This window comes from Cryptomeria japonica, chromosome 5 (assembly GCF_030272615.1).
Source record: "Cryptomeria japonica chromosome 5, Sugi_1.0, whole genome shotgun sequence".
Classification (NCBI taxonomy): domain Eukaryota; kingdom Viridiplantae; phylum Streptophyta; class Pinopsida; order Cupressales; family Cupressaceae; genus Cryptomeria; species Cryptomeria japonica.
Window position 1 is genome coordinate 115454377 of NC_081409.1, and position 11507 is coordinate 115465883.

Consider the following 11507-nt stretch of genomic DNA (forward strand, 5'->3'; position numbering starts at 1 on the left):
ATGATTCTATTGCAAAAAAATGAATTCTTTTAATTTGATTATAAGTCAACTTGCATCAGTAGATATTAAGTTAGAAGATGAAGATGCATTTATGCACTTTTGGATGGATTTTTAATCATATAAATGCATCTTTGTTGGTTATAATGAGAATGTGAAAGGTTATAAGCTTTGGAATCCTCTAACCCATAAAATAATCTTTTCTAAGATGTGATTTTTAGGGAGTTTAGAGATTACTCAAGTGAAGAACAATCAAAGGATAAAAATAAGTCAAGGACAATGCACTTTGATACAAAGATAAAGAAACAATAAGATGCACATGCAGAAGAACAATTAGATGGATCAAAGGATGAAGGAGAAGAAGAGGGTTTTGTTGGTGTTTCCAACTGATTGCCCAAGTATTCCTAAGAATTAGGCTATTTTCTATCAACAAATACCTGGATCAAAGGCTAACTAACATGACATATCTAAAAGATTGAAAAATCACCTACACTTTTGGATTTACTAGACCAAGGTGGGTGAACCTTCACAATATTGATAAATCAAGATGACAACAAACATATATTGTGATAATCATTAATCAAATATGACCATGGTTCTTATGTTTAACTCAAAATTGGCTACATCCATAATTATTTTTTAGTTTTTAGTTGGATTGAGAATGAATTCTAGCTTAATCCTACTCCTAAGAACATAAAATGTAAAATAATTATTGGTAATAGGATTCAACTTACAAAATATACATATTCATGAAACCAAACTTGGATCTAACCATTTTATCTCAACATTTATGCATGACATAAACCTTTCTTAGCAATACACCAAGAATTCTACTTATAGATCACTTATTTGCATTTTCACATCACAGTAACATGACCACAAAATTCAACCCTTTCCTTAAAAGAAACTTGTAAACATGTCACACATTCACATTCAAATTTGTGAAGACAAATCAAAACATCCTAAACATTTCAATTCATATGACACAAAGACACAAATAGGGAGATAATTTTAGAGTATTCTTCATTAATTTTGAAAAATAGTTAATACAATTTCTTGAATTCATAATTGTGGAAAGACTTTCTATTACCAAAGCTTTAGATACTTCTATTCTACCCACTCTATACAAAATTTCAAAACAAAACCCTGTATCAATGATCTTGGATTCTCTTTTATAGATCGCAACGGAGCAAACAAGCTTCAGATCATTGATACACATGTCAAAATTTGATTGATTACAAAGATATATAGCCAAATGTATCTTTACTTGTGCATAAAACAAAATATATTTGTACCTTTAAGAGGGAAATACAAATATAACTAAATTCTTGTTTGGAGATGTTGATATGAGTTGTCCTCCTAATGTGGATCATCTCCAACTGACTTATTGATGTGGAACATGTTGAACTAGAAACTGAAGAAAACAATTGAATTAAAGAAAATAAAGTGTCAAGCCAAGGCACTGAAACCTAGTGATCAATGGATCTATATTTTAATAAACACTCAACTTCTTTCAATAATTGTAAGGCACCCGTGATCATATCTTGGATATAGCAAGGTCATCATGTAGATAGTTGGAATGCAATTGAAAATATAGTTTGTCCCTCATTCCATGTAGTTTCTCCTCTAATCCTTGTGTGTGCAATACTGTTGATAGGAGTCTGCAATTGCAAGCTTGGAAGGCCATTGAAATTGTTGCAACTATTTAACCCTAGTAGGACTCTCCCTAGTCTTGCTATGAAGGACTTATTTGGTATCATTTATAAACTTGACATATCTTGCATCTATGGCAATAATTTTTTCTAAGGTTGAATGCTATACTAGCATTTGCAACTTTTCTCATTATTGACCGCTAACAAAATGCATGACACACACATCACAAACTCATTCTTCCAGTCTTCAAAGCTTTTCAAATCAATTTCTTTATTAAAAAGTTCTAGAATTGACCAGTGGGTTAGAGTGCAAATGAATTCTACCTCTTCCTTTATTGCTTTTTCCTTCCTCTACAAATGCCAACTCTTCTACTAACATTTTGATCATCATATATGTTGGTTTAATATGTGTGGGGGCATTTGGTAAGAATTGTGTGGCCAAGAATAATCTTTCAAAAGTATGCAATTTAGGATGTCATTGCTCAAACATTGGTTTCTAGATAGGGAATATTTCTTTGCACTGTTTTTCAGATTGCAACAATGCTTGATAACGTTTATCTACCTATTCAATATTGTCCAATTTTTTTTGGAAAATGTGTTTGAGAATGCTTTGCATGACTTCCAAGGCTTCGTCCTTGGTAATTTCCCTTGCCTTATACAAGACTTCTTCCATTGATTCTCATCTATTTGTGTCATGCAAACATGTTCATATAAGTCCCAAGCCATATTTTAATAACACCACTTTCTTGAAAGGTTGACTCTCATTTTTATGTTTGGCTCACAGAAGGTGCCACTTGGCTAGCAGGTGGAAGTCTGAAGAGGTCTACGTTTTAACTTTTTTAAAAAAGTGCAATGTGTACTCTCACCTTCCTTTTTCTCAAGGTCTTCTACTTCCAAGAATGTTTCTTCAGGCCTCCATGTGGCTATCTTGCGAGATTTCTTGAGTAGCAGGGAGAAAATGAGTTTTTGAAGGCCTGCCAAGATGCTTCTTGTCTAGATTAGGCAGAGGTAGAGAGCAAAGGATCCCAAGGACTCCACCAAGAAATTACACATGCCGCAAGGATCAAAGATTTTATACAAGACTCATTTAGTTGAAAAGGACTACATCACTGACTGTTACAACAAAGAGAGTGGATGTTCCCAAAAGTTCTTTTTCCCTACGTGCGTATAGGGTCAATCATGTGTGATTGAGCTATTAGCGAAGAAAATATTTTATATTTTGATCATTCATTTCAGCTAGTGCTTAGGATCTTTAAAAAGCTTACATGTTTTCTATTTCAAGGGGTTGGTTCATCAATTTTTATCAATTTCACTGAAGGCCCTGTTAATATACTTAGATTTTAGTTTTATTCATATATGAAGAAGCATATTGGAATGTGTCAAGTTTTCCTCTTTGTGTGCTTTTTCTTTATGAGTGTTTAAAATTCTATGTCATGGATGAGTTGATAGTTGGTTTTGCTTTCTGATTCTTGTGATTTCAATTTGTTGATATAAGAAACTAGATCATGTGTTGTTACACTGTATTAGCTACTTATTATGAAATATTTGATGAACTAGCAATCTTTTCAATATTGCCTATCTAAAGTATTTAGAGAATAAGCATTTCTACCAAGCTTTGATAGGTGCCCTCACATAAAGATTTGAATATTTATCCTTGTGTCTGCATGACCTTGTATTCTATGTTCTTTTTCTAACAATGAAGAGGTAGTGGTATTATGTGCTTATATTGGAAATGTTGTATTTAATATCTGCTCCTAAGATATTTAAGTTATTGCAAATGTTTTGTTGTATCGCCTTAGTTATAGATATTATTTTCCCATTTTTCTTTTAGCCCCCTTTCCATAAAAAAGAAAGAATAGAGAGTTGACTTCTCAATCCTTGATATTGTTTAGTGGATCGCAATTAGTCCCCTAGCCACTAAATTTCTCATAAGATTTGTTACCTTCCTTAATGAAAAATTTAGGATTAATAATTCTTTTTCTGGCATGCCCAGTAGGACTAACTTCTTTGAATATCAGGTGTATGAGCCATAAACTACTCACTAGGTCGTAATCTACTCACAACTTGAGCTCATTGCTCCCTCCTTTAGTGAACATCTCCTAGTTGAGATCCACTATATTAGGTGAAACTCGAGCCCAGGTACAACTACAAGCTCAAATGGCCTTCCAGGGACTACCCCAAAACTTTGTTAACTGAGATAGTGATTGACTCCTCTGACTCCGCCTAGCCAATGGGATCCTATTCCTACCTTTGCTCTAAAATATTTACCTAAATTCAATGGTGAGGAGGGTAAAACCCTATAAAACATCTACAAGATGTGGCTGATGTGTGTAGAGTTCATTTCACGACAAAACAAAATGCAACATTGAAACTATTGGCAACATCCTTTAAAGGAAGAGCCCTTGATTGGTATAGATCTTTACACCCTAATTTCATTGGACATTAGGATGCTCTCAAGAATATTTTATTTGCACATTTAACTAGAAAAGGGGATTTCTCTTCTCTATTGCATCATCTGATAAACATCAAGCAAGTTTCGCAAGAGGCAGTCTTTGATTTCAATACAAGGTTCCAAAAGATCTAGCTAAGAATACAAGCAACCACTTTCCCATCGGTTAATATGACTTTTTTGTTCTAGTTGAAAGCTTTTAATTTTGAAATTGTAGTGATGGTACAATCCTTTGGAGGGAATTCACTACCTCAAGCGTACAAATTGGTGGTATAGGTGGAAAATAGCCCGATAGATGTCAAAAGACCCTCCAAGGCCACCTATGCTCCTATTCATGGAACCTATTGCTCAAGCACAAGGAAACATCATGTCAAGCACATCATCACCTCCCTAGTCAATGTATGTATATCCAAGTGCACAAAGTTATGCTTTTGTTCAATCTTCATTAGTTATGGAGATGAATGACATGAAAAATCTCTTGTGGACATTCTCAAATGAAATAATCAACATCAAGAAGCAACAAGTAATGCTTGTAAGCCCCCCTTAAAATCATCAAGCAGTAAGGCCTCCTCATCAACAAAACCAATATCAAGGTGTCACTAAGGTAAAAAACCAAGGGCAAGCCTCTATAGCATCATAAATTATCATCAAGCCAATTTACACCTCATGTTTGTGCCCCTACTTTAGTGCATCTCTCCCTCATCTCCTATTCAGATTCGTTTAGTGCCTTAACTCTAACTTTTAAGCCACATACACCTACCAAATGATCATTTGGGGCTATGTCCTCCTCCTTGGACCCTAATTTTGATCCCTGATTTAGGAGGACTAGGGTGGTGGCACTCTGGTCCTCGACCAGAGCGCCCAACACCTTGGTCCCCTTCAATGTTGCCCAATTTTCAAGGGAGAGGTGTGACCTATCTCTCCATCGGGATTTGAAATTGGTGGTTATATGTGACCATTGGAGGTCGTCCTAATTGGTAAATTGATCTTGATCCTCACATATAAGACAATTGATCAACTTAATTTCATCTATCCATCTAAGTGTTCAACGTAAACCATTCAAGCATTGAAGTATTCATCATCAAGCATTTCCAGGGATCTTCAAGGTTGCATTTCCTTCATTCAACCATTATGGAGCAAATTACAACATTCATATGCAAGCATGTGTGTGTGATTATTTTTTTGTCATGTTCATGTCATTTCATACAACATATGTGATTACATTCAAGAAACAAAGCATCATTATCATTCATTGTAGTTCTGAGGTATATCTTTCCATTATTTATTTCAGTATTTGCAATATTTCATTCAAGGTTAATTCCTAAACCAGGGTTTGACATAGGAAAACCCCTATTCCCAATATATTTTCCTTCTCTAATGTGCACAGGAATAGGTACCAAGCTACAATCTTCAGAATAAGCTCTTTTTATAGTGACAAATCAATCCCCCACTGGAGTGCAAAAAGTGTAGAGGACCAAAGCGACCTCCATCTCGATCCCAACAAATTAGGAGCTTTGTGGCTCGGAACAAGTCCGAATACTCTTACAATCGTCAAATCTATGTTTGTGGCTCAATCTGATGATTGTAGCTCACGTTTACACATAATTACCTCAATTTCAGCTCCTTTGTCCTAATTTCAGTATCTTCAACAAATCAATTCAACTTAAGGGAAAGAAGAGGCACACTTAAACCTCTGAAATCATATCAGAATCTAGATCTATTTGATTTAGATATATCTAATTCGTATCTTTCCCTAATGTAAATTTCCTCAAGTAAATATTAGCGGTTTTCATACATTTAAAGGTGAAAACCCTAATATTTTCACCCCTTTACATTTTGGTGAACCCAACTCCTTACACCTTTAACTCTGATTTGTGTTCTCAAATCTAAGTTTTTATGCAATTTAAAATTCAAATTTACATTTACAAGTTTAATTTTCAATTGAATTTTAAAAAATTAGAGGTTAATTTCACAAAAACCCTATTTTTTAAGTTCTAAAATTGAGCTTGTGATATGTCTAATTCAGATTAATTGTTTTGGATATGATTTAGAAGCATTTTAAGATTCAAATTCACATTCATAGATCTTGTTTTAATCAAGTTACATAAATTTAGAGGTTTAATTCATAAAAACCCTAATTTATTTTGGTTAATAAGATTTGTGGGTTGTATAATTTTTTAAATCTGATTTTAAAAATTAATAATGGCACTTAATAGATCTGACTTATTTTCTATTTCAAATATGATTACTTTTATTTTCACTTATATTTATCATAATCATGTGTTGGATGATGGCTTCTTTCACTTCACATTGCTTCTTTTCATTCATAGCACTTTAGCTTATTGCATTTTTAGAATTTCCAAATTTCTTCCTTTCAATCAACTAGATCTCAAAGTTTTCATTTTATCGTACATGTTGTTTTATTGTGACATTTTTAGGAAAATTCATTGCATATATTGATCACATTAAAGCTTTTGTAGACCCCAATCCTAGAGATGTTAATGGAAAACCTAATACATGTACCTCTCCTAGGATATCTAATGTGAATGAAGAACAAGTTAATAATCTTATCAATGATATCTCTAATAGAGAGAAAGCATTGAAGAGGAAAATGGCATCATCTTCTTCTCATGAACATACCCTTGTGCAAGGAGGGCAAGATTAAAATATTGGTGTTTCTATTTCTCTAGATCCACCTTATTTTCCTAGAGCCTATCTTAGTCATCAAAATATTTGTAGAGAGGATGATGTTATGCATTGTATTCATGTTCTATCTCCCAAAATAACATTAAGCAAATATGAGGCATTACATGATAAGGATCTTCATTCTCAATCTACCAAAGAGAATATGCATGATGATAAAAAGGAAAATCCTCCTCTAAAAGATATTCCTTCTTCATCTACTTGTCCCTTTGTTCCTTCCAAACACACTTACACTACAAATTTCTAGGAAATTTATTATAATGCTCCTCCTCCTTTTCAATTAAGATATTCTTATAGGAATGGGTTTAACATAATATCAAAACAAGGTTTTAGAGGATAAGGACTTTGAAAATTTGAACAAGGAATTAGAGTCCCTATAATTCCTCCTACACAAACTAGCACATAAGGTTTAGGAAATTATCATAATTATCCTATGGATGACCTCTTTAGGTTTCAAGACTTCAAATTTCATCCACAGATTATATTGCAAGACAACAAACCTATTGTTCAACTAAAAGTGCTTCTTCTTCAAAAACTCCTTTTTGCTCATATTACAAAACTAATGATCACACTACCAATGATTATCCTCATTTTTAAAGCGGAATCATTGATGACAATCCTTCTTCTTCTAACAATCCTTGTCCTACATCACAAGAGACAAGGCCTAATCCTATTGATGATTAGGAAAAGCTGGCAACTAGAATCTTATAGAAATTAAAGTACAATAAGGCCGTTGTTTTTTGTTTCATAAAGTTTAGCAAAAATCATAAAGAAGGTAGTGAGCATTGTCTTTTTCATCGTAGTTATTGTCATTCTCTTGGAAAATGTAAAGCATTTAAGGAATTTGTTTAAGAACAATTTGACAAGGCTCAAATAAATCATTCCATTGATATTGCTCTCTTTCTTGGTGAGAAAGCGGTGCCTTAGCACCATTATCACCCTTCATGTTGCTCCTCAACCTATGACACAAGTAGTTAACTTAATTGGGGGCTCTTTGTCATTAGAGGTGATGCTTTTTCAAATATCAAACATTTTGTGGCAGCAACATCTTTCCTTTCTCTTTATCACCATTCCCTTTAGAGGTTGCATTTTTCATATTTTGATATCCTTTCTTGCATGAAATGGTATGTATCTTATGATAAATCTCTCCTTAGGGGAGTTTGTGATCTTTTATTCTTTCTTTCTCTCTCTTTCCCTTTTAAGATTACCTCTTATTTAGAGTTGAATTTTACATATCTAAATGTCTTTTCTTGCATTGAATATTTATTCATGTGAATATATTGTACATTGGCTTATGTCTAATCTCTCCTTAGAGGTTGCAATTATTCTCATTGTCCTTATACTTGGGGTAGAATTGTTGTTTCTCTCTTATTCTTTCTAAGCATCCACTTTTTCCTTTGTTGAGTGACGTTTGCTTATGATTTGATGTCATTCCTTGTGTGAAGTTGTTGTTTTCTCAAGGATTATCTCTTATGCAAGAGGTGTATGTCCTTGGCTACAACCTCTTTTTCACTTGGCAATGTATATCCATTTTAAACTTACCCCTTCACATTACGTCAAATGTGTGTCATCCTTTATCAAGAATCCCTTTCACCTAACAATAGATGGAAGGTATACATTCTTGTCCCCCTTCCTTTCTTTTGGTAGAAGATGTTATGTTTGTTCAAGAGCTCCTCTTGGAGGTAGATGTCTTTTGAGCAAAGATATCTTCTCCGCCAAGGATCCTCTTTACACTTGTTGCAAGATATCTCTTTTTCAACCTCTCTTGTAAGAGTATTTTCTCTTTAGCTTGGATTTATGACATTGTTGCATAAAGGATATCTACTTGGTGTTGAAGGTAGCTATCGTTGTTTCTAGCATCCTTAAGACGTCAACATAGGGCTATGTTGACATCTTAAGGGGGGGAACCCATATCACCCTCTTTGTACCATATTGTACCATATCTTTGCATGTCTTAAATGGGGTGTTCAAACACATAAACAGAGAAAACAAATTATTATTCAAGATGCTTCATGCCCAAAACTAGATGCAACATTTGATATATGTCTTAGATGAGGTGCACATCACTGAAACCAAAGAAAACAATCTCTTACATGAGATGTCCTCAAAAAAGGTATATATTTATCTTGTATAGGGTTACACATTCTATATACTAGAGAAAACAAACTCTTAAACAAGATGTTCTCGAAACTAAACATTTGCCCGTTGGCATTTGCATTTGCATTATATGTCTTAAATAGGTTGAAGCACACTCAAAACTAGAGGAAACAAACTCTTATACGAGATGTTATATACTTGAAACCAGACATTACTTTCACACACACATGAGGATGAGTGGAACTAGCAAAACATGGCTAGACTATTCCTACTCTCCTTCCCAACATGGATCACCTAGAAAAACACATCTAGGGTGTCTATCCATGTCCTTTCTCATCATTCTTCTCATTGATCACCTAGAAAAACACATCTAGCGTGTATCCATGCTCCCTCTTTCTTTTTCTTCTCACGAGCTCATAGCTTTTCTATTAGTAGTTCATGGATGATGTGTCCTTTGCTCTTTTATGTGATCACTTGTGTTCTTGAGATGGTATTTTTCAAAAAATGATATTAATTGTCTCTTCGGCTAGTTGACTTGAGGTCTTCTTTTTTTTCTTTATCTTTTATGTTTTGTGTCTTTTTCTTTTTGTCTTTGATTGTCTTTGTTTGCCTTTTTGTTTTTGTCTTGAGTTCCCTTGCATGAGTTTGATTAAGTTAAGATCCTAATATTGGGGGCTTAGTTCCTTGAAATTAATGATGTCTTATACTCCTTGTGATTGTGCTCCTTTCCTTCTCCCCATCATCTCTCTTTCATCTACTTTATTGCAAGTATTTGCATAGGCTCATACTCACATTAAAGTGGGGGCTAAATGTAGTGTTGTAAATTATCATTGGTCTAATTTACACCTCATGTTTGTGCCCCTACTTTATCATGTCTCTTCCGCATCTCCTATCTGTGTTCATTCAGTGCCTTAACTATAACTTTTATGCCACATACACCTACTAAATGATCCTTTGGGGCTATGTCCTCCTCCTTGGACCCTAATTTTGGTCCCTGATTGAGGAAGACCAAGGCAATTGCATTGTAGTTCCCCTCAATGTAGCCCAATTTTCAAGGGAGGGGTGTGACCTATCTCTTCAATGGGAAATGAAATTGGTGGCTCTATGTGACCGTTGGAGGTTAGCCTAATCCATAAATTGACCTAGATCCTCATATATAAAGGCATCTGATCAAATTAATTTCATATATCCATCTAAGTGTTTGACCTAAAGCGTTCAAACATTGAAGTATTCACCATCAAGCATTTCCAGTGATCTTCAAGGCTACATTTCCTTCATTCAACCATTATGGAGAAAATTACAACATTTATATGCAAGTATGTGTGTGTGATTAGGGTTTTGTCATGTTCATGGCATTTCATACAACATATGTGATTGCATTCAAGAAGCAAAGCATCATTATTAGTCATTGCAGATCTGATGTATATCTTTTCATTATTTATTTCAATATTTGCAATATTTTATTCAAGGCTAATTCCTAAATCAGGGTTAGACTTTGGCAAAACCCTATTCCCAACCTATTTCCCTTCTCCAAAGTGCGCAAGAACAAGTATAGAGTTGTGATCTTCATAATAAGCTTTATTTACAGTAACAAATCAATTCCCCATTGGAGTGTGAAAAGTGTGGAGGACCAAAGAGACCATCATCCCAATCTTGAAAAATTAGGAGCTCCTTCTAGGAACAAGTCTGAATACTCTTGCAATCCTCAGATCTAGGTTCATGGCTTGATTCGATGACTGTAGCTCACTATTTATGTATAACTACCTCAATTTCAGCCTGTTTGCTCTCATTTCATCATATTTAATAAATCAATTCAACTAAAGGGAAAGAAGAGGCACACTTAAACTACTAGAATCGGATTATAATCTAGATCTATTGGATTTAAATCTATCTAGTTTGTATCTTTCTCTAATGTAAAGGTCTCCAGGTAAATATTAGTGGTTTTCATACATTTAAAAGTGGAAACCTTAATATTTTTACCCTTTACAACCTTTAATTGGATTTTTCTTCTTCCTACTCCCTTACAAATAGTAGAGTCAAATAAAACAAGGAGCTAGAAAGAAGACAAAACAATTTTATAAATGATTCAAATGCATGGTGATTCCCATGTAATGATGTGCATATGTTGCAAAATTGTCCGCGAGGCAATTTATAATACAAGATGGTGAAGCAGCGCACCCAAGGCATCAATCACCTTAGATATTGTAAATTACTCTTATTCATCTCTTATTATAGACAAAGAAATGTTGAACGCCCAAATGCAAGGCATGTCCCTTGAACAAGAAGCAAATATTGCTCTAGATCATGCACTTTTCTCTTGGATGGAAGAAGAGGACATTGTGTTCACAAAAGAGACGTCCACATCAAAAGCTCCATAGGTCTTAGATTACAATACTCGTTCAAAGTGAAGATTTACTAGACAACATGTTCCCCAATTGCAACAACCAAAAGTAACTTTTCAAAAAATTCTTGAGCTTAATGTAATGGTACAACCTTTCTAAAGACTTAAGGAAACCTTCCCGTATAAGCCAAAAGAGTTTAAAGTATCACCTCTTGCATCAATGAACATGGTGGAATAGTTAAAGAAGGCTCTTGCTAACATGTCTCTT